Source organism: Balaenoptera musculus, chromosome 14 (genome assembly GCF_009873245.2).
Source record: "Balaenoptera musculus isolate JJ_BM4_2016_0621 chromosome 14, mBalMus1.pri.v3, whole genome shotgun sequence".
Classification (NCBI taxonomy): Eukaryota; Metazoa; Chordata; class Mammalia; order Artiodactyla; family Balaenopteridae; genus Balaenoptera; species Balaenoptera musculus.
Window position 1 is genome coordinate 67,661,100 of NC_045798.1, and position 22,733 is coordinate 67,683,832.

Here is a 22,733-nt window from a genome sequence, read left to right on the forward strand (position 1 = left end):
TCTTTCAGTGCAAGGTAGTTCCTACCCGGTTGCTAGATATTTTAATCTCTAGACCTAACCAACATGTTGGTTTATGTACCCCTAGAAGACTATCACTTCTAAAATATTTCTTCAGTCCCTCATTAAGTAGAATTTGATATCCTTGGTGACTCTTTAGGGGAGAAGGAACCAATTAAAACACCAAATCCTGAGAGTGAATGTTCTCTTCCAAGTCATTTGATGCTAGCTGTTTGAGAAAAAGAAAACGCAGTATGTAGTAAGGGGTGGAGAGGAGACCAAGAAATCCTTGCATCTCCCGCCCACACTTTGTAGCTCAGGCATGAGGGGAGACAGATGATGGAAGATAGGTGTGCTTGGCTAATTTCTCCTATGACAGTGAAGCATAGTGATCTGTCCTGGGAAGCAGAGGGTTCTGATCTTGTCCCTGGCTCTGCTTCTCAAACCAGTTCTGTAACCACAGGGACCCATCAGCCTCTCAGTTTTCTCACAGTAAAGTGGGGATTTATCTCTGCCTTGCTTGGATACACAGAATGTTGGGCTGGGGGGCATTCTACTAAGATAATGGGTTTGAAAATTACAGATTATGACGCCTAATATGGGCAAGGGTCATGGCTTTTTTCTTTGCTTCTTTTATATCTATTTTACTTATATGGAAAGAGTGACCTACCTGAGTATGAATTCTAGTTTTGCTAATTACTCAGTTTCCTCATCTATAAAATAGGGATAGTGATATCTATTTCATGTGGTTACCATGAAGACTTGGCAAATCCTACTGCTTTTAGTTGCATCATTTGGAGTTGTGCCTAGCAATCTTTCCCTAATATCTTTCCCCCTTGTGTGTTTCAATGCCAAATGCAGCTTCATGGACTCTTTCATAGGTCATTTATGGCACTCAGTTGTTGGGTTGTTTTTTTATAAGAACACTGAATTGTGACATTTCCACATTTCCTGCTACTCTGTTTCTTTGCTTTCTAACATATAAAATTATCACGTAATCTTTTTGAAGACATGAAAGCAATAATTAATGATCCAAGCTTAAGTTAAAATTGAACTGCAGGTTAAAACCATAATAAGATACCAACAGAATGTTAAAAAAAAAAACCCACCAACTAAACAACCAGCACTGTTTCCCCTCCCCATGCCCCTGCCCTGCCCTCAACACACACGCAATGAAAACCAAACAACCAACCAACAAAAAACCAAACACAAATCTGACAATATCAAACTTTGGCAAGGATGTAGAACAACAGACATTCTTATACACTGTTGGTGAAATGCAAATTGGCACCACCATTTTGGAAAACTATTAGATAGTACCTAGGAAAGCTGAATATATGCCTACCTTATGACCCATAAATAAATGCATATGTGTACCAAAAATGTACAAGGATGTTCCTGGCAGCTTCATTTAAAACCACCAGAAGCTGGTATCAGAATCATCTGTGGTGTATTCATACATTGGAACACTATACAGCAATGAGGGGGAGGTAGGAAGATTCCATGGTGCTGGTGATGTTTGATATTTTGATTTCAGAGGTAGTTATACAGGGGTATTTATTTTATTAAAAATTATCAAGCTGTACATTTAAGATCTCTGCATATATTTTATACTTCAGTAAAAAGTTTGCTAAATAAATAGATATCGACATTAGTTTTTAAATATTCACTGCCAGATGGCTGGAAAGTTTCTTTAGGCCATAATTAAAAGACATATCACAATTTTAGAGATCCTAAAATAGAGACAAAATAAAAATGCAACTTATAATTCAGTACTCATGTATTCATGCATTTGTACATCTTTTTTTTATTGAGGAATACTTTACCAAAAAAAAAAAAATCACGCACAGATATTAAGTGCACAATTCAGTGAGTTTTGATACATGTATACATTCAAGTAATTACAACCCCAGTGAAGATATAGAACACTTCCATCAACACTTGTGCTTCTTCCCAGTCAATAGCCCACCTCCTCTCCCCAGAGTAAACCAACTAGTCTTCTTTTTTTTTAATTATTGAAATACAGTTGATTTATAGTGTTTCAGTTGTACAGCAAATTGATTCAGTTATACATATATATATATATTCTTTTTCAGATTCTCTTTCATTATAGGTTATTACAGCACGTCCTTGTTGTTTATCTATTTTATATGCAGTAGTAGTGTGTACAGACTGTTCTTAATTGTAGCACATTGGGTTAGCTATGCTTGTCCTTCAACGTCTTCTAAATAGAATAATGCAGCATATATACTCTTGTGTCTGGCTTCTTCACTTAGCATTATGTTTTTGATATTCATCCAAATTGTTGAGTGCACGGTGGATAATTTTTTATTTTATTAATATACTATAAATTATTTCTTCATTTCCCTGTTGTTGGATATTTGGCTTATTTCCAGTTTGGAGTTACTGATGAATAAAACTGCTATCAACATTTTTGTTCAAGTTTTTCTTGAAATGTGTGTCCTAAGAAATCTTTTCTTTTTCCCAGGTCATAAAGTAGTTTCCTATGTTTTCTTTTAGATGCTTTATTTTTTTTCCTTGATGTTTGTGTCTATGATCTATCTCAAATTAATTTTTATGTATAGTGCGAGGTGAGGATCAAGGTTCATTTTTATCCAGTTGTTCAAGCCCCATATGTTGAAAAGAAACCATTTCTTTCTCCTTTTGATTACTTTGCATTGTCTGCTGAAAATCAACGAGCCATATATGTATAGATCTATTCAGGACTTTCTGTTCAGTTCCATTGATCTCTTTACTTACCCTAATGCTCATAACACACAGTTTTCATTACTGTAGCTGTAGAATAAGTATTGAAATCATAGAATGAGTATTTATGTATTGATTTTTATAATTAGGTAATACCAGTGCATTTATGGACCTCTTTACAATGGAGATAGGCTGCATCCAGTGTCCTATATGGTAACCTGATTTTATGTCTGATGACAAATAATGACTCTGATTTCAAAAACATTTCAGGCAGTGTACCTTAAAACATAGAGGTGTCTATACTACTCAATAAAAATTATACTACTCTTTATCCTGTTTATCAAGGGTAGTAAGTGAATTTCTTATGGCTCTGTTAATATTTCTGCCCTTACTGTGAGGTTGGCTCTTAGTATATCTGACCATATTAAATAGTGGCTTTGGGGATATAGTAATGGATAAATGTACTTTTATTTACATTTTGGACCCCAAAATCAATTTTAAAAACTTAGTTGCCCCAAATATTCCCCTTTTCTCTTTTCTTCTTTGTTGTTGTTGTTTAATGCTTCACTTTCTTCTGTTTTTTGTTTGTTTTTGCTTTTTTTTTTAAAGGAAGGTATGCTATAATCTCAGCCCAGGAAAAATAAAGGTTGATCTTAAAATAACTAGGTGGTCTCATTTCTCTTTTGTTAGTGATTGATTGAGATGTGGGAAGGTGGTACAATTCTAGGCAATGAGAGGGTTTTGGGGATGAGCTCTGAAGCTCCTGTGAAAGATTTTCTGGCTGTTAAAAATGAACGGGGATTGTGAACAAGGTAACAGTTTCTCACCTGCTGCTGTTGTTGCTGGATGTTGTGATGTCAGGTGGTGATACCTGGAACTGTTGCAGCCATCTTGTTACCATGAAGAGAGCTACAAGCTGACTTGCTGAATTAAGCAGAGTGGAAAGAAGGAAGAAATCTGAGTCCTCAAAGAAATGAGGGAGCTAAAAATAATGTCTTAAGCTATCCCCATTCCTCTAGTTATGGGATTAAAAATATTTTGTTCATTGTCCAAATCATTTGAGTTAGGTTTTCTTTCATTTGCTCTCTAAAGCATGCTATCTGTTAAAACCACATTGGATTTTAGCAGCTCTTTGATGTGCTAAGAACTACTGGGAAAATTAAATGAACGAGGCATTAGATTAAGAACCAAAGTATGAGCAAAGACATAATTTATTAATGAATTTTAGTCATCAGAATATGTGATTCTAAAAGGGGGGAACACTTACCTTTATAAAGTATGAAAATAATTGGATGAACTTGATATTGCTATGTTTGGGGATATGGCTACTCATGACTCAGGTAACTGTAGATGAGTTGAGTAGAATGTTGGGAGCAGGAGAAGCAAAACCAACTGTAGATTCTGAGATGAAGTTCACAGTCACATATGTCCCCTGCCTAAAGAACCCCTGGACTGCAGAGACTTGAGTAAAGCCTCTAGTTCAGCTAAGAAGGCTGAGGGCAAGGCAAGACCAGACATAGAGCTCCTGAGTTTTTGTGTAGGAGGGGCTTGAGGGCTGCAGCAGATTGGGACTCGGAGTCGCCATTGCAAAGAACTTTTCCTATTAGTTATCCATATAACGAATTGGGTGGGATCGTGACTATGACCTTGGTTACCTCCTTTGATTCAATGATTAATGCCAGACTAGTGTTCCAGCCTTGGGTTGAGAAAACCCACAGTTATTAAAAAAGCAAGCCAACCTCAAGATCTATAGCTGCTTTATTTTGAAATAAAGTCATTATTTCAAGTCAAAAGTGCGTAAAGAGTTCCTGAAGTGTTTTCAAGGCAGAGAATTTCAATTCTGGTTGGTGTGAAAGCAGTCTTTCAGTTTTCAATTTCATTGGAGGGAATGCTCATAATTTGAATTTCTGATGCTGAAAATTGAACTGAAAAGGAGACTCTTATGTAGTTCAACCACTGCTACCTTATTGGCATGATTATTATTAGTAAGTTAACTCGTCCATGTTGGAGGAGAACGAGAGACTCAGTCCTTGCCCTCGAGGTATACAACCACAATCCCAGGAAACACCATTTTCAAAATAGCCTGTGCATGGTGGGGAATGGGGTCTTCCACTGGCTCGAGTTGTGGTTCCTTCCATTTCAAGCAGTGTCCTTTTTTTTTTTTTTTTTTGCTGAATTTCTACATTTTAAAAATTCTTCCAATGGGAAGGGGTTAACATCCCTGTTATAGAGGAGATGGCAGCATAAAGTCCACAGACTGAATTGCCTGGGTTCCTTCTAACCACTGTACACAGGCAGGGTTGGGAGCTTATTGGGAGACCTGTCTTTCTTGTTAACACATTAATATGATACTTTTCTTGGTTAATACATTTATATATTTGCAGGGGTCTCTGGAAAAATAATGTGAAAAACTATTTGTTTACAACTCGTGTTTACCCTACTATGGGATGAATTGAGTTTTTTTTTTTTTAATAATGTATCTTTAGTTCATCTAAAAACTATAGACTAAAGAAAAAAACCTCACACCAATATTTTCCATTTTAAATTTAACAGTGGAGATTACTATCTTTGTGTTGTCAGGCTTACTGTGCGTGTGTGTGTGTGTGTGTGTGTGTGTGTGTGTAGAGTATGGCCCTCAGGATAAAGCTTTTTCTACCATCTATGAGCATGTCTTTTACCTTGAAAAAAATTACTATCATCTTTACAAAAAATTCAGGCCTGCATCTAATGAATCACAGAAAATTGTACAAAAGTGTTCCGCCCTAAATTTTATGAAGGTCATACTGAAGTAGATACTCATACTGAAGTAGTTGCCCTCGAGGTATACAACCACAATCCCAGGAAACACCTTTTTCAAAATAGCCTGTGCATGGTGGGGAATGGGGTCTTCCACTGGCTCGAGTTGTGGTTCCTTGTTCATATCATGTTGCTGAGTCATTAGTAGAATGATAAATTATCTTATGCTGCATATTGATAATGTTGAATGATAAGTAGCTTTTTGGCCCTTATTGTAAATTTGGGGCACTTCTGATCTAACTCCAATATCTGTGAAAGGAGATGGGAACTGTTGTTCAATATGATCATGTGACAAAGGTAAACATACTGAAGCAGGGGTACTATGGCCTTTTCCCTTCTTTACTTTCAGGGAAGTAAGCTTGTCTGAATGACTTTTTGCACTCATCAGGGTAATGTCGGGGTAGTGCAAATGGAGAAATCAGGAGATTGGGCCAGTAATTGCAGGGAGATGGGATGAAGAAAGATGGGAAGGGAGGAGTTTAGAGAGGATGAAGTTCTTAAAGAGGGTTTGCGGGAAAGAGAAAGATTCTGGGAAAACAGCAGCTGAATGGGGCTCTGAAGAGATAAATAGGAAAGCATAATTTTTAGCACTTTTTTTCTTTGTGTCAATTTATTTCCACTTTCTGAAATCTTCAGAAAAAATCCAGTCGAAGTTATCTTTGGCCACTGAGAACAGCAGGAAGTGGCCCAGTTCTATATATGTACGATCACTTATGTCATTATGCAAACTGTTTCTGCCACTAGTCTTTCAAGCTTCCAAGTTAATTATTGAAAAGTTTCTTGAAATTATTCCTTGGTCTTGCTCAGGTATTAGGCAGAAAGTACTGTAGCTTAGTGAAGGTCCAAGAGTGAGCATGTGGTCTGGCAAGTTAGACACAAAAGAACTCTGTTGGAGGATTCTGGAAAAGATGTTTCCCTGGTATAGGGAGAAGGTAGTCACGAAGAAAGGTCTCTTTGTGTCCTGGCCACTTTTTGATCTAGTTTTCTGATGGTTTTTTGATGGCCCATGACCATAAAGTAATTTCCCAGGGCTGAAATGACAGCCTAGGAATGGCAGGATGAAAGGATGGAAAGACCGGGGACCTTATGACACTGTTAAACTATTGAATTAGTTCTGTAGCGCCTACCTTTGGATTACTTGTTCAAGTCTTTTAAGCCACTATTTCTAACTGTACACTTCTTTATATTACTGACTTTTGTTAATCAAAAGTAAACTTCCTTATGGTTAAGACCCTGACATTTAACTCTTTTCTTACATGTAGCCAAAGGCATTACTAACTGGCACACAACACATTTAACACTTATGCCGTCTGTAACTACTTCTTCATAAGGTGCAACCAGACAAAACAGAAACAAATGGAAGTTAGAACATATAGAAAATAGCAGTTAACATCTGTATCATCTGATTTCAAATATCTGTATGTATCAGAACTGTTTGGCCTCATTGATTGACTTTATCATAAGCAAATGTCATAATTGAACTCAAATATAAATGTTCATGAATAAACATTTGCAATGTGTTTGTTTTATATATTGGTATTTCAATTAAGGTTTCTTTTGAAAAAAAACTAAAATAATTGAAAAACTATAGCAAAAGACAAAGGGAAGCAGGGTAGTTAAATATTTGTGTTTGTGTGTATGTACATGTAGTAATCATTGCATTTATCTGATCATTTAAGTTTATTAAACTCCAATGTGGGATCCACTGTTCTGGGGGCTAGAGATACAAAACTTAATTTCATCCACATTCTGACATCTACAGGATACCAATTTGTACAATGGTGCCACAGTTCGATCACATGCTCAGGATGAAAACCAAGTAGTGTTCCTTGAAAGCCATCACGCATACTATATGCAACACGTCAGCAAATCACTTTTGCTCCACCCCCTGGGTCCAACCCCTTCTTATGCTCCTTCTTTCTTTCCTTCGAGCTCATCTCGAAGGAAAGCCATCATCGTCTCCCACTTTTCCTTCTCTGTGGGTTCTTTTCTACATGGAGCAAGAGTGAATTTTAAAAACCTGAAGGAGATCACGATGTTCGCCTGTTTTCAGCCCTTCCATGGCTTTGCATCACTATTAAAAAAATAATCCAAAGTCCTGTTCCTCGTATAGAGCTTTATGATCTAACACCAGTTACCTCTCAATGTAAGTTCTACCCTCATTCAATCCCATCAGAATATTCTGGTCTCCTTGTTGTCCCACACAGCAAGTTATTCCCTTCTCAGTAACCTTGCCCTTATTTTCTCACTTCAGTCGGGTGGGAAATCGGTCTCTGTTCCGAGTCACCCCAGGGAGGACTTCCCCTACACTCCTTTATATTGTTCTTTACACTGTATTGTGTATCTATCCATTTATCATCTGTCTTCCTCACTTGAACATCAGCTCCATGAGGACAGAGACTTGGCCGTTTTAATGAATCCAAATGAATGAATGAATGAATGAACTGTGGGTGAATAGCTCATTTCTTTCCGGTCCTGATTCTGCCCTGACTGGCAACGCCTTCTGGGCCAGGTTTGCCCACTCTCTGTTTCTCTGTGTTTGCATTTGTGAAATGAGGGGAAATTTCAGGCTGGAAGGGGGTGGGAGAATTTCAAGGGCTGGCCTGATGGCTCCCTTCCTGCACTGCTGCGGCAGCTCCTTCCTTTGTTTATGCATCAGCCTAGCCTGTTGCCAGGCAGGGTAGGAAGCTGGGCTGTGCGAAGGTGCTGACTAATGTAGGCGTCTCTCTCCTTATCCTACAAAGAAGAAAAGCCGCCCCAGGCAAACAAACATAGGAAGTCAGCAGTGCTCTCTTCTGGGTTGGCATCTTTTCTGCACCTTCCTCCCCCATTTCCGCTCCTCCTACCTGTAACTGAATGGGATCCTGATGACCAGTTTCTCATTCCAAGAGAGTGAAATAGAAAATTTAACCAGTCTGCAGGTGTTCAGCATATAGTTATTCCTCCTCTATGTGTCTTTGCACTGAGTGGCAAGAAGATTCTAGAACCATGCGCACTTGTGTCCAATTCTGGCTCTTTTCTAGCTGTGTGAGCTTGGGCAGGTGTCTCTACCTTTCTGAGCCTCAGTTATTTTGTCCACAGCACGGAAACACTGAGACCCACCTCACATTGTTTACACGACAGTTAAATAATATCTAGAAGGTACTTAACATCAGAGTAGAAAAGACTGTAGTGAGCAGGTGACGGATGACTCAGCGGTATTTTGGCCCCCTTTGCCTTTCTAGCAGCCTTTAAATTCACTCTTGATGTCATTTCTGTTCAAATAAATGGCCAGTCTTGTTGACGAGCACGGAACTGGGAACTGTGGGAAATGAAGCTGAGACAAATGAAAAACAGTAGTGAAAACATGAATACATTCATACACTGGGACCCATTTCAGCAGAAACTGTGGTCTGGACACTGTTCACAGGACCAACACTCTGAGGCTGGAGAGGCTGCAGAACCCCATGGCGAGGTTCCTCTCTCCCTGCTCCCCACTGTGACTTCCCTCCAGGGTGAGTGAGCCCACAGGAGCTGGGTCTGGCCTGGACTGCGGTCCCTAATCTGCAATCCCAGCCTGGCTCAGGGGGAGGTGGTTTCCCTCCTCTTCCTCCTCCTCCTCTTCCTCACTGCTTACCCTGCCCATGCACGCCCCACTCCCTCCCTGGAGGGTGACGGCGGGGGTGGGGAGTCCAGCTCGCTCGTCAGGCCTATGAGAAGGGGCCCCAACGAGCACCCCCAACCTGTCCTCCCCGCAGCTCAGCTCTCCCTTACCCTTCACATTTCGAGCTCCTTTGTGGGAGGGTGGGGTGTGGGGTGGGAAGCGTTCTGCTAAGGAATGGGAGAAGTTTTGCTAACACCTCCCCTCGATTATGGAGTTTGTCAGCAATGGAAAGACCATGATAAAAGGCCAGGAGTCTGCAGGACAAAGGGAGTTTGTTTGCCTGGAAGAACTAGTCTTAGAGCCCTGGCAACGAAAGTTTTGTGGGCAGGGCTACTCTGTGGTGTCTAGTTCAGACTGAGGGCTGGGAAGGCCCTGGATCTACCAGAGAGGAGGAGGCTGGCTTCTGGGATAGGATGAGGATTTGGGATTCTAGCCAAGGAGAGAAAGGAGATAAGTCAAAGGAGCCTCCTGTGTCCTGACATGTCGAGCTCATTTCCACCTCAGGGCCTTTGCACCTGATCTCCCTGGAATTCTCTCCCTCCTAAATCTGCATGGCTTCTTCCTCACTTCATTTGGGGCTTGTCCAAAGGATATATAATGCCTGAGGCCTTCCTGGCACCCCTCTCTCCCAGTATCAAGTAAGACCCCTTTCTCCTTACTATCCACATAGTGTCTGCAAGTGTTTTACTTGGTATATTCAACACACCTATGAGGTTCTAAGCCAATGTTTGACAAATAAAAGAATGAATTTTATATCAGAAATTCACCAGTTGATGGATGCATCTACTTTGTAATCAATTTCCAGATACAAGACAGCTGTCTGAATTCAGAATAACCTGTAATAACTAAGCAACTCGTTGGCTGAAGCTTTCATTTGGCCGAAAGGAATAATACTCAGATGGGCCCAACAAGTGTGGCTGGCCTCCTCTTGTGAATGGACGCTCTTTAACCTCAGGTGTTTTAGGGTCCCCCTAAAGGCGCATCTGTGGAGCTGAACATGGGCTGTTTTTCTAAAGTTATTATTAGTCTAGTGTAAAAGGAGTCACAGTCATAACTGTCCTTTTCCTTGAAGCCTCCTCCTCTAAGCAAAATGATGAAGGACATTATTAGTGGGACAAGATTCACTTTTTAAACCGCAGACGTATGGCAAGCTTAGGTAGAGTGAAAACATTTTGCTTTAACCATCCATGTGTAGTTTTAATTAAAGAACTTAAAAAAGAAATGCCGTAGAAATGTTAATTGCAGTGTCTGTGTGTCTTATCAGACTTGGGCAATTCCTTACTGATTGGATTGATTGCTGTGAGATTGTTCCACTTTGGTAGAGAGGAAAGGCAGGCAAACTGGCTGCCTCTGGCTCTTAGTGGATCCCATTTATTAAGCTGTGATTGGCTCAACCACAGAGCCAATCACATAGTAGTTTCATTCATTTACTCACAAAATATTCACTGATCCCCTTCCACATGCCGAGCATTTTTCTAGGGGTTGGGGATTCAGCAGTGACAAAAGTGACAAGCATGTCTGCCCACAGGGAGCTGCCATTCTAGTGGGGAAGACAGACAATATCAAAATAAATGAAGTATACAGTATGTCAGAAGGTGACCCGTAATGGAAAAAAGGCAGAGGAGCGGGGTGGAGGACGCAGTGTAGAAGGAGGTTGTCAGGGCAGCTGTCGGATGACATTTGGACAAAGATCAAAGACGGTCAGGGGCAGAGCTGGTGGAGGGGTGTGCTAAGCAGAGGGAATGGCCGGGGGAAGTTCTATGCATGTTTGAAGAGAAGCAAGAAAGCCAGCGCATCTGGACCACAGTGAGCAAGGGAGTGGAATAGGGGATGAGCCGGAGAGGAAGGGGGGCGCCGATCACTTAGCGCCTGGGCCCCGTGGAAGGATCCTTGGGCTCTATTCTGAGTGAAACACCAAGCCAACCCAGGGTTTCACGGTGGAGCCACATGATAAGTTGACAGTATAAAAGGACTCCTGAAATGAATTCTTTGACAGCCTGTGTTATTTTGTTTACAACATCCAAATTCAAATAGAGGGCTTGCAGGCTGCATCATCCCTGGGTATAGTGGGGAGCCCCATGCAAAACCCTATCCAGGTGGCCAATACCTACCATCCTATAAAGCTTCTGGGTTTCCTCTCAGCAATGCTAAAGGCCAAAGCCAAGGGCAAAAGGGTATGAGCCCTCGAGCCATCTTGGCCTCACAAGGTCAAGCTTTGTCTCCCCTCCACCCTCCTTTCAGCATCCCTGATTGAAAGGTGGAACTGGGAGTGGGACAGGGAAGGCCAGCCTGGAATATTCACGCTGATGCCCTGCTTGCAGATTCCTGGTCACAGCCAGCCTCATCCTGGAGAATCTTAGGCTAACATTGCCTGCATCATTCTTCCCTTCTAAACTTTTGGTATTGATGCAATTCTTCATTTCATAGCTCGTGATCAGCGATTTCTTTAAAACCTGGGGCACTCTGTTTAATGGGATTTTGGAGCTCTTTTAAAGTTTGAGAAGCAGCCTGGGAGATGTGGTTTGGTTGCATAATGTTGAAGCTAGAATCTCTGGGGTTTTGAATTGTCATGAAGACAGTAAGGTAATGAGTCCTGGGCCAGACCTTCCCGACAAGAGATATGGGGCAGGATGGGGCAGTGAGACAGAGGAATGTATACAGAGCTTTGGGGGATGGGGAAGCTGGAGCAGATGTATCATATGAGATCAGCTCACCCACCTCCTAACTGCGTCCCCTCAGAGGGTCCAGAGGGCACTCCCTTTACCAAGGCTGGGGGAGATGCATTTGTGAGGGAGCCCCCATGTTCTCTGTGCTGGCTCTTCTCTGTGGGCCAGAAGTGATGGTGTGGACAGCTGCCATCAAACAGGACCCCCTGACTTCAGTGGGGATGATGAAACCCAGCACCAAGAGGTGGTGTTTAATTGCTAAAGACAAGATGGGTGTGTTTACTGTAAGGGTTTGCAGAACCCAAGTAGTAATCAGAATAGAATGCCCTGTAGAGCCATTGAATTGGCTAGTTGATCACTATGTTCCTTGAGCAGAAATACACGGGCAGGCTATTAAAGCCTTACTTGATTTGCATAATGGGAAAGCTCTAGATCTGGTGAATAGAATCACCACAATAGAAAGTAAAAAATCCCTCAACTAATTCTCAGACTTGAGTCATTTCATAGACACAGAGCATCTTGAATGAAGAGGAGGACAAGTCTCCTTGGAAATCCTGCTGCACAGCCAACAGTTTACACCGTGAATCTTCCTTCTGACCTTCACTAAAGGGACCTGTGGCTGCGTACTAGGGTGATTGCGCATGGGGCAACGGGTGTAATCGGACTGTCGGGGACGAGTGGACGCTGGAGACCTAAAGTACCACCAATCAGGTGATCAAGGGAGTCTGGCTCTGGCCCATCTCACCATGGGCCCAGGGGGGGCCATAGACCCATTCTGTGGTTATTTCTCCTGTTCCAAAAATCATAGTTGAAAAAAAATATGACCAAGTGCCCTCACATTGGTTAGGATCCTTCAACATCTCTTCCTTCAAGGTTCCTAAATGCTGAGTTTGCCCCGTGGTCAGAGCACTTCCCGTGCACAGACGGCTGTCTCGGGGCTGTGTCTGCAGGCTGTGACCACTCTGGCTATCTGGCTGGTTGAAGCCGAGCATGCTGTAATGGACTCTAGCAAGCTGCTAAGGACAAGGAAGAGAAAACTGGTCCCAGTTCTGCCATTGGCTCCCTGTGTGTTGCTGGACAGACCGCTCTGCCTTTCCGCGCCTCCGTTTTCTCATCTTTAAGAGGAAAGTTTGGGCCAGAAGCCAGCTATTCTTAACATGGGTAGCATATTGGAATCCCTCATACATACTAATACAATAGTGCCTCATTATCTGTGCAAGGTATGTTCTAAGACCCCCAGTGGGTGCCTAAAACCAGGGCTAGTCCTGAATCCTAGATAAACTATGTTTTTTCCTATACATATTGGGTGGGCCAAAAGTTTCATTCGGTTTTTTCCTTAAGATGGCTCTAGTAGCACCTAGTTGTCTTTAACTTCATTCGAAACAATTTTGTTAGATTGTATGTGACAGCTGTCATATCAGCGTGCATTTAAAAGAAGAGTTATCAAAATCAGTGAATTTTTGTGTAGCCATTTTAATATTGAAGATGGAAGAAAAACAAGCAACGTTTTCGGCCTATTATGCTTTATTATTTCAAGAAAGGTAAAAACACAACTGAAATGCAAAAAAAGATTTGTGCAGTGTATGGAGAAGGTGCTGTGACTGATCGAACGTGTCAAAAGTGGTTTGCAAAGTTTCGTGCTGGAGATTTCTCACTGGACGTTGCTCCATGGTCGGGTAGACCAGTTGAAGGTGACAGCGATAAAATCGAGACATTAATTGAGAACAATCAATGTTATACCACGCGGGAGATAACCGACGTACTTAAAATATCCAAATCAAGAACTGAAAATCATTTGCACCAGCTTGGTTACGTGAATCGCTTTGATGTTTGGGTTCCACATAAGTTAAGCGAAAAAAACCTTCTTGACCATATTTCCACATGCTATTCTCTACTGAAACGTAATGAAAATGTTCCTTTTTAAAAACAAATTGTGATGGCGATGAAAAGTGGATACTGTACAATAATGTGGAATGGAAGAGATCGTGGGGCAAGGGAGATGAACCACCGCCAACCACACCGAAGGCCGGTCTTCATCCAAAGATGGTGATGTTGTGTATATGGTGGGATTGGAAGGGAGTCCTCTATTATGAGCTCCTTCCAGAAAACCAAACGATTAATTCCAACAAGTACTGCTCCCAATTAGACCAAATGAAAGTGGCACTCGATGAAAAGCGTCCAGAATGAGTCAACAGAAAACGCATAATCTTCCATCAGGATAATGCGAGACTGCATGTTTCTTTCATGACCAGGCAAAAACTGTTACAGCTTGGCTGGGAAGTTCTGATTCATCTGCCGTCACCAAACATTGCACCTTTGGATTTCCGTTTATTTTGGTCTTTACAAAATTCTCTTAATGGAAAAAAAGATTTCAATTCCCTGGAAGACTGTAAAAGGCACCTGGAACTGTTCTTTGCTCAAAAAGGTAAAAAGTTTTGGGAAGATGGAATTATGAAGTTGCCTGAAAACTGGTGGAAAGTAGTGGAACAAAAGGCTGAATATGTTGTTCAATAAAGTTCTTGGTCAAAATGAAAAATGTGTCTTTTATTTTTGCTTAAAAAGCCGAAGGCACTTTTTGGCCCACCCAATACATACCTATGATAAAGTTTAATTTATAAATTAGGCACAGTCAGAGATTCACAATAACTAATAATAAAATAGATCAATTATAATAATATACTATAATACAAGTTTGGGAGTATAGTCTTTCTATTTCTCTCTCAAAATATCTTATTGTACTACTGAACTCAACCTTCTTCTTGTGATGATGTGAGGTGATAAAATATCTCCGTGATGAGATGAAGTGAGGTGAATGACATAGGCATTGTGAGATAACATTAGGCTGTGGACCTTCAGACCACATGTCAGAAGCAGGTCACCTGGAGCAGGTGATCCTGGATTGAGCCATGATGATGTCGATGGTTGGGTACCCTGTGCTGTATGGTGTGAGATTTCATCACACTACTGAGAACAGCATACAATTTAAAGCCTATGAGTAGTTTGTTTCTGGAATTTTCCATTTAATATTTTTGAACTGTAGTTAACTGTGGGTAACTGAAACCGCAGAAAGTGAAATCGCAGATAAGGGGGGACTACCGTACCTAGTCCCACACTAGAGAATTTTATTTAATTGGTCTGGGGTGGGGCCCTAGCACTGACATTTTTAACATCTTCTCTGGAAATTCCAATGTGCACTCAGGATGAGCCCCATGGGATGAGTCACCCCCGAGGTCCCTTCCCGCTCTGACAGGTTGAGTCTCCACAATGTTCCTCCCTGAGAGAGAGACAGAGCATCTGACACGTTTGAAGTCAAAGCTCCAAAGGGCCTTTAGAGGAGGAGAGTCTGAAAACCCCTATTTCCCAGATTAAAATATGCAATATTTCTCCTCTGAGGGAGACATGTGACTGACCAGACCACAGAGAGGTTGGGCTGGAGAATAGCCCAAATGTTTGTTTCAGCCATTTCAGTGACATTTTGCAGGGCTGCTCAAAGATTTGTCCATGGTGTTTGCCTGTGTCCTAGACATGGGCCAAAATCTGTCGTTGTGTTTCCTGTGCACCTTGCCTTATCCCAGTTGTCAATATCTAGATTCAGACAGAGACCCAGACCTTGGCTTACTGATGGATACTCTCACTTCTGTGTCTTATTTCTACCTTCATCTCTGCCCAGCCTATAAAAAGGGCTCCCATTCTATGAATAGCAGGATTGGTTCTACTTTTTGAGCCTGGCTCAACCATAAAATAGCCGTGTGACCTTGAAGAAGCACCTTTTTCTCCTTGGGGCTCCATCTTCTCATTTTTTAAATGTGTAGCTCCAAAGTGTCTTACAGGTGAAATGACCTATGGTAATGAAATTTGATGAAACCTTGCTTATCCAACCAGAATGTTAAGCTGAACTGCTTTTCCGAAGCAAAATGGACTCCGAGGTGTCGCCAGCTCATTGTGCTCATTGGTAGCGGAGGTGGATTTGGAGAGACCATCTTTCCAATTTGGTCAACCTCAAAAGAATGGTCTGCCTTTTCCACCAACCCAGCCAACAACAAACCCAGCTTTGAAGCACTTAGCGCTAGGGCTGCTAGGTGGCACTGTTTCCCCAGATTTCCAGGGAGTCTATGCTTTAGCAGAGGGCTGTTGGAGAATTAACAATTAATGTCCACTGTATCAGCCTGAGCCCGCAGAAAATATGTTACATTCCAGAAACTGCAGAGAGCTGAGATTGCTCAGAGACGTGCTGCTGCCAACCTGGTTCTCTGCTGGCCGAGAATGTAATCATACACAGCTTGTCCCATCCACAAAATGGTCCCACAAACAAGGGCCATTAATAACAAGGGTAAATAAGGAATATTATAATAAATGATTTGTATGCTTGTTTTCTTAGCCTTATTACATTTTATTTTGGAACTTCTCCCTGCATATAATAGCTAAAAAACAGTTGCCACTGGGCAGGAGAATTCACTTTCCAACAGCTTAAAAAAGAAAACCACCAAATGAGATACGTGGGTTTTTCCCCTGCATTCATATGGACGCTTATAGGGTATCCCAAATGGGGGCGCGAGGGCTGTGATGGCAGGCAGAAAAGATTTCTTGTATTTTCCTGACTTTTCCTTTTCTGTAAAAAGGCCATCTGAGTCAAGGACTTAAGCACTGCTGCTATCACTTCTTCATCAAAGGCAAAGATGTTCTTCGTCACACAAGGAGCTAGGGAAGGCAGGAAGAGGGAAAGGCAAAGAAGTTGTTTGGCCCATTTTTAGCTCTGTTTCCTGCATTTTTTCCCTTTAATGTTTGTAAACTTCATTATTTCCATTGATGCCTTTCCACTGAAAGGCGAACTCCACCTGAATAGCAGAATTTGGGGGCAGGAGGGGGTCAAAGTTTCTGCTTCCCTGCCTGTCCCCCATGACATGTTTTTCTTGTAGAAATGGCCATGCTGAGGGGCAGTGAGAGGCGCAGTGGCCGGGTGGGTTAGGAGAACCACAGGGCAGTTCTCTTTTGCAGGCCAGGGACATGCCTTGAAATATAAAATATCTGCACCTCCAGAGTGGACCCCTACACCCCGCCTCCTCACTGGCTCCCGACCTCTCCCTTGCCCAGAAACAGCAATTTGTCAAAATTAAGTCCTGGGCTGCCTCACCCTCCCTCTGCCACGCCCTTTGTAGCTCACATTTGTAGGCTGGGGAGACAGAAAGAATGAAACCCATGCATTTTCTTCATGTTTCCCTTCTAGTTTAATTCTACCTTTCATGAATTCATAGTGTGCATTGTTTAGGTTTAGAAAAATGTTCCCAGTGCCAGCTCTTCTGGTGTGCGTGCAAAAAAAAAAAATCAGTTTCAATCAACAGCATCAGCAACTCAGACTCCAGGCTGGTGGAGGGGATCCTTGGGGCGGGGGATTGGCGGGGCTTGCATCACTGAAAAGCAGAGCATCTCCCCTCCTGGCAGGGAAAAGCGAGGCCCCTTGACCCCAGGCGCCAATTACTATTTTAACCATCCTTCCGCACAGCCCCAGAGGCAGCTGGAAAGGAAACCGTGCGCTGGGACTTCCCACAGCGTCTTGCTGGCTCCCTAAGGCTGCCAGGCATTTGCCCATCTGGTGAGGCCTCCAGAGCAGGGGGCCTAATTAGGCATCATCTGGCCACCTGAGAAGGTTCGGTGGGCCTTCCCCGGCTCCCCTCCTCCACGCAGGACTCCATTCTCCCAGCTGCAGGTCTCTGGAGCTTGCTTGGTAGAGCAGCTGCCCTGGCTAATGATTGGATAGCAGGGTCCCCAGGTGGCTGCCTCAGACTGGAGGGGATGGGCAGAGAGAGGGCCAAGGAACACAAAGGGACAGGGAGGGGGACAATATGAGGGGTGGTCAGAGAGGGGTTGGAGGGAGAAGAAACAGAGAGCATTAGATGAGCATCGCAATTCAAATCTCTTGAGCTGGAAGACGAGCTGACCTGACTGGCAGCAAGAGAGCTGGTCCATAGGGGGGCCCATCCATGAGAGAAACCCCTGTCCCCCTATTCTCCATCCCACCTCCCACCACACCATGATATTCTCTCTTCCTGCCCTCTACTGCCCTCAGCACCAGGCTCTAACCAACAGTTTTTCACTAGGAGAACATGGCCTTACAGCCCTACTTTTGGGGACAGGCTGTGGGAAGAGGATATTGTTAAACTCAAAATTATTCTTTGCTCGTGTTGGACTTTTAGGCATACAGGTGTGTCTGCGTTTTAAGATACTTTGCACCCTGCGCTCCCTAAACCATGGCAGGAGTCCGGAGAGTTGGGCAGTTGCTGACATGCAAGCCAGGCATTAATAATGTAACACGTATGACAAATGTCAAAATGACAAAAATATTGGGACAAATTTAGGGGAAGCAGATGGAAAGTAAAATGATCCACGAAGGGCTGTGTTGGCAAAAGGGGCAACCTCCCGGTCACCGATAGCCTGCTGTCAGTTTGAACCCGTGCTAGCTGGAAAGCTGGGCTGAGCCACCAAAACTCTCAATTCTACGGATTTCTCTCTTATAATGTAGGATCGTTTGAAGCAATAAGATTGTGTGAGTGAGGGGCGCATCCCTGGACTAGGTCAAAATGAAGTTTAATTTCTGGTACTGTTATATCTGGGGTTTTGACCATGGGTTACTCATTGTGTTTCCTCTCTCCTCCAGTGTTCCCATTGGAAAATGTAAGAGAACACTTCTCTTAGTGTGCTAGAAGTTACCATTTTCTGAGCGTATTAGAGGTTAGAATGTTACGTTTCTACATTTGGTTTCGCAGGGCTCAAAGGGGAATGGCTTTCCCCCCACCTACCCCCCAAACTGCCACAATGCGATTGAAGGGTGTTTTGCTCCAGGAAAGGGAAACTGGTGTATGGAGAAGGGCTGTTTTGAGACTCCTGTGCCCTGAACAGTAGAAGGGTGGGCTGTACAGATGTGCACAAGTTATTGACAGCTGTAGCAAGAATTGGAAAGGTGGTGGGATTTTCAAGCTGGCAGGAAGATAATCTCTTAAAGGTTTTGAAGACTTGTCTGGTTCCCTCATAACTGTCTGCCCATCCTTGTGAATCCAGGGCTGATATGGGAAGCCTCAGCCTCAGGAATTTGGATCCATCAAAGGAGATTCACAAGGGTGAGCAAGTCTTTCCAGAACGCTCGAATCCTTTGATTCCATTAGTTGTGGGCTGTAGTCACCTTTGGCTCCTCCAAAGGACCTCTGGGCATAAATCACAGGGACACAGAGTGAACCCAGTAGAAGCAGAGAGGGGAGCAAATGAAGGGAATCTTCCTACTAATGGGTGTCCGCTTTCAGCTGGGTGTACAATGGTGGGAAGTTGAATTTTTCAGTCTTAGAGTAAGAGTGATTGTTTTAAAGTACCCTGGAGCCTAGAGAAATCTTAGAGGATAATTGATACTGTTTTCTGCAGGTCACCAAGCACCCCAGCTTTGTCCTCGAGCTCCAATAGAAAATGACTAAATCTTTAATTAAAGCCTACAGATTCTGTAGGAGGATTTTTGGGCCTCAAGAGTTGATCTGGCCCAGCATGTCACTCTGGTGGGCACCTCTCCAGTGTCTCAGAGGGATGAAAACCAATCCTCTGCTTGACTAACCCCCAGTAAAAGTTGCCCAGTGCATTCCACTGGGGGCAGTTCAAGGGCTTAGAGGACAGTTCCTTATTTTGAGCTGAAACCTGCTTCCTTGAAAATTCTGCTCACTAATCCTAGTTCTGCCCTCTGGAACTACAGGGGATAAATATAATCCCTTTTTCAGATGAAAGCTCTTCAGTTAGTTGAAGCTGGTGGTCACATTCCCTAAGTCTTCCTTTGAACAAGACATGCATTCCACGTACCACATGGTATCAACCTCCCTCACCAAACATCCTACTGTGGACATCATCTGGGTTTTCAGCATTTGCATCAGTCAGACTCCAGAAAGGAAGATAGAAATACTCTCAACATTTCCAGTAGAGGGAAATTAACATAGGAGCTTTTTACATAGCTACAGAAGGACAAAGAGGGCAAAAAAATAAATGTGAGATAACCCAGACATTCGTAATTACAGGAAGCAGCTACCATTCCTAGCGGTGGAGAATGAATGAGAGGATGTGTCCCAGAGACCAGAATCACAGAGGAGGGCCACCCAGGGGGGCCATGGCGAAGGTCCCATGGCTGTGCTGGAACCTCTGAAAGGGCGCCGTCTTACTGATGCTGGGACCACCAAGGCTGTTTTAGCACTCTTATTGTGCTTGCAGCCAACTAAACCCTTCATTTACATAAAGCAGGTGAGGCCAAACCTGTATTTTTGAAAATGAGTGTTTGACTGAAGTTCAGGGCTTTGATGGGTCTATTTTTTTCTGTCTTTTCCTGCACACTGCCCCTTTCTTCTGATAACTGTGCCCTTCCTTTTCCGTTGGGGAAATTGCTCTCCTCCATCCACATGACCCCAATAGTCCCAATCACAGGACAGGGGGCAATGAGACAAGATTTGAAACTTGGGCAGAGACACAGAAGGACAGATGACCAGTGGAACTGAAGCGATTGATGGTACTTCCTACAGAAGCTGTGTCTGGGTTCTCTACTGAGCTCCCTGGAGCTACTCTGACCGTGGGCCTTCCCAAGACCTGGTTGTTTGACTTTTCTGCTACTGAAAGTCCTACCCAGTAGCCTTCCTATAAAGTCCTTTCTGGCTTTGTCAGCCAGGGTCTATTTCTATTACTTACAAAGAACCTGGAATGATATGCCATCTTTACCTGTATTCCCAAAGGCAAGAAGATGACATCTGACTTGGTGGAGATCTAGCAAATATTAACTCTAACACCAGCCTCCATCTTTCTGTCTTCAAATACGTTAGAAGCACAATGAATAATTGCCAACCTGGAAAGTAAATGTCTCACGGGGTATTGAAGAGGTAGATCCTTAGCGCTATAGAGTTCCAAAATCTGTGATGCAGATAAATGTACGGAAATCAGATCTGGAAAAGGATTTTGATGTGACTACTTTGATTTGGTCATATCGAAATGGGTGCATCAAAATATAAACACATCTTTTTTCATGCCCTAGCAACGTGAATAATGAATGTCGCAAAGCCTCATCTCACCCCTGAATCTGACCTTATTGCCCCTCTAAAATTCACTCAGAAGTGGGATGAAGATCAGGAAGTGAGTGTGTATGTAATTATGTTAATTGGCACTTGAGAAAAATTCTTTAAAATTAAATTGTTTCACTGGGCTGTCAAAATATCTTCAAAACAGATTGCATCAAAATATGTAGCTGATTTCTGTATATCTATATGAGTCATTAAAAATGTGCCAAATATATGGTTTATGCAAGAAAAGCATACCCCAGCCCCCCTTACCACACAGTACATTTCTTCAGACAGAATTGAGTTCATCAACAGCGTATACATTCAGTCATTCAGCTAGTTAGGAAACTTCCTTACTTAACCGACATTCAGTCCAAGTTTATCTATATTGTCCATAGGGATAGCTTGACAATGGCGTCTTGAAATCTTGACCCAGGAAAGTGTTGACTTACCTTCATAGCCTCTCAACACAGAAACAAGATTCCTTTGGTAAAGCTTGCCTTATAAGAATGATATTGACACACGTAATTATGTTTAATTATGATCTTTTAAGTATTAAAAGATATTTACTCTTTTAAAAATTGGCCCGGTCTTGATTTCCATTAGGGAAGCCGTAAAAGGAGGAGTCCCAGGAGGACCACTGACCGGCTACCCTTCTCAGCACCCAAAGCCCTGCCACGCTTGTCCTCCAAGGTGGCCTGACTAGGGCTCTGGCCACGTGGTCACCTGCCCCTCAGATCTGTTCATCTTTTGCTATGGGGGCCCCCTGAGAATATGATGGAACGTTCTATGAATTTCATAGTTATTGCCTTAAACCCTCAAAGATAAATGAGTTTCTGGAAAATATTAGGAAAACCATTCATCTTTAGACAGCTCACTCTGATTTGGTTGGGTTCTGGAGTGCAGAATTTGGAGGCGTAATGGATAAAGTGTTTCATGTTTGGAAGTATGATAGTTTTGCTCCTTGAGCTGAAGTTCAGAAAGGCTCGGCCAAGAATAAGGAATGCCCAGAACAATTCTTATTCCAGATTTGGCTCTCATTGACAAGCAAGAGTTTGAGATTATTTATGGGGTACTATAGTGCAAAATAGAAAAAAAAACCCAAAGGAGTCTATGAGCCAGTTATTTTCCAGATGAAGTCTGCTGGGCCAGCTCTGTGGGGTGATGAGTTTAAAACGGTGGTGGGTGCCCATGTTGATTTAGGCTACACAGAATTGGTTGGAGTTCTCCACCCAGAATACAGAGCACCCAGCAGAGTTTATGTTCTTTGGTGGAATGAGAGTGCAGATATTCATGCAGCTGGGGAACATCAGTCTCATGAAGATCTCACACTTGTGGTCAATGGGAAAATGTCAACTACCAAGTGCCACAGTAAAGTATGCTTCTGATTCCTATGTCATTTTTACTGTTGAAATCTTTTTCTGCTGAAATATGAAGCGTTTCATTAACTGCTCTAAGATGTGTCTGCTAATGGGCTTAGATTCTCCCAAGAGAGTCTCACTTTTATTTGAAGGAGGTGGTAAATTAATTAGCTATGTCCCTTGAACTTCTGAAAACCACCTCTGTACTTTGTCACTACCACTTCAGGAGACACTTCTGTTCATTTCCCCCACGGCATTTCAATATCTGTTATACATTAGAAATAGTTGCCACTACTTCATGATCTTGGTTTTGCATATGTTTCAAAATAACTCTCCTGTATTTTGACAACCTTTTGCTTTATAATATTTTTTATATTCAAATGATACATTTCCATACCTGTGACAATATTTTAACATTATTTGTACATGATGTCTATCTTTTCATTATGTCTGTTTTTTTCTGAGATTTTTTAACAATTTTTTTTGTCCAGTAAAGTTTATT

General features: G+C 42.5%; 1 pseudogene; it reads left to right on the forward strand.

Moving 5' to 3' along the window:
* The window catches only part of LOC118906730, a 125,367-nt pseudogene extending 103,062 nt beyond the window's left edge, over nt 1–22,305 (forward strand).
* The last annotated feature ends 428 nt before the right edge of the window (nt 22,306–22,733 follow it).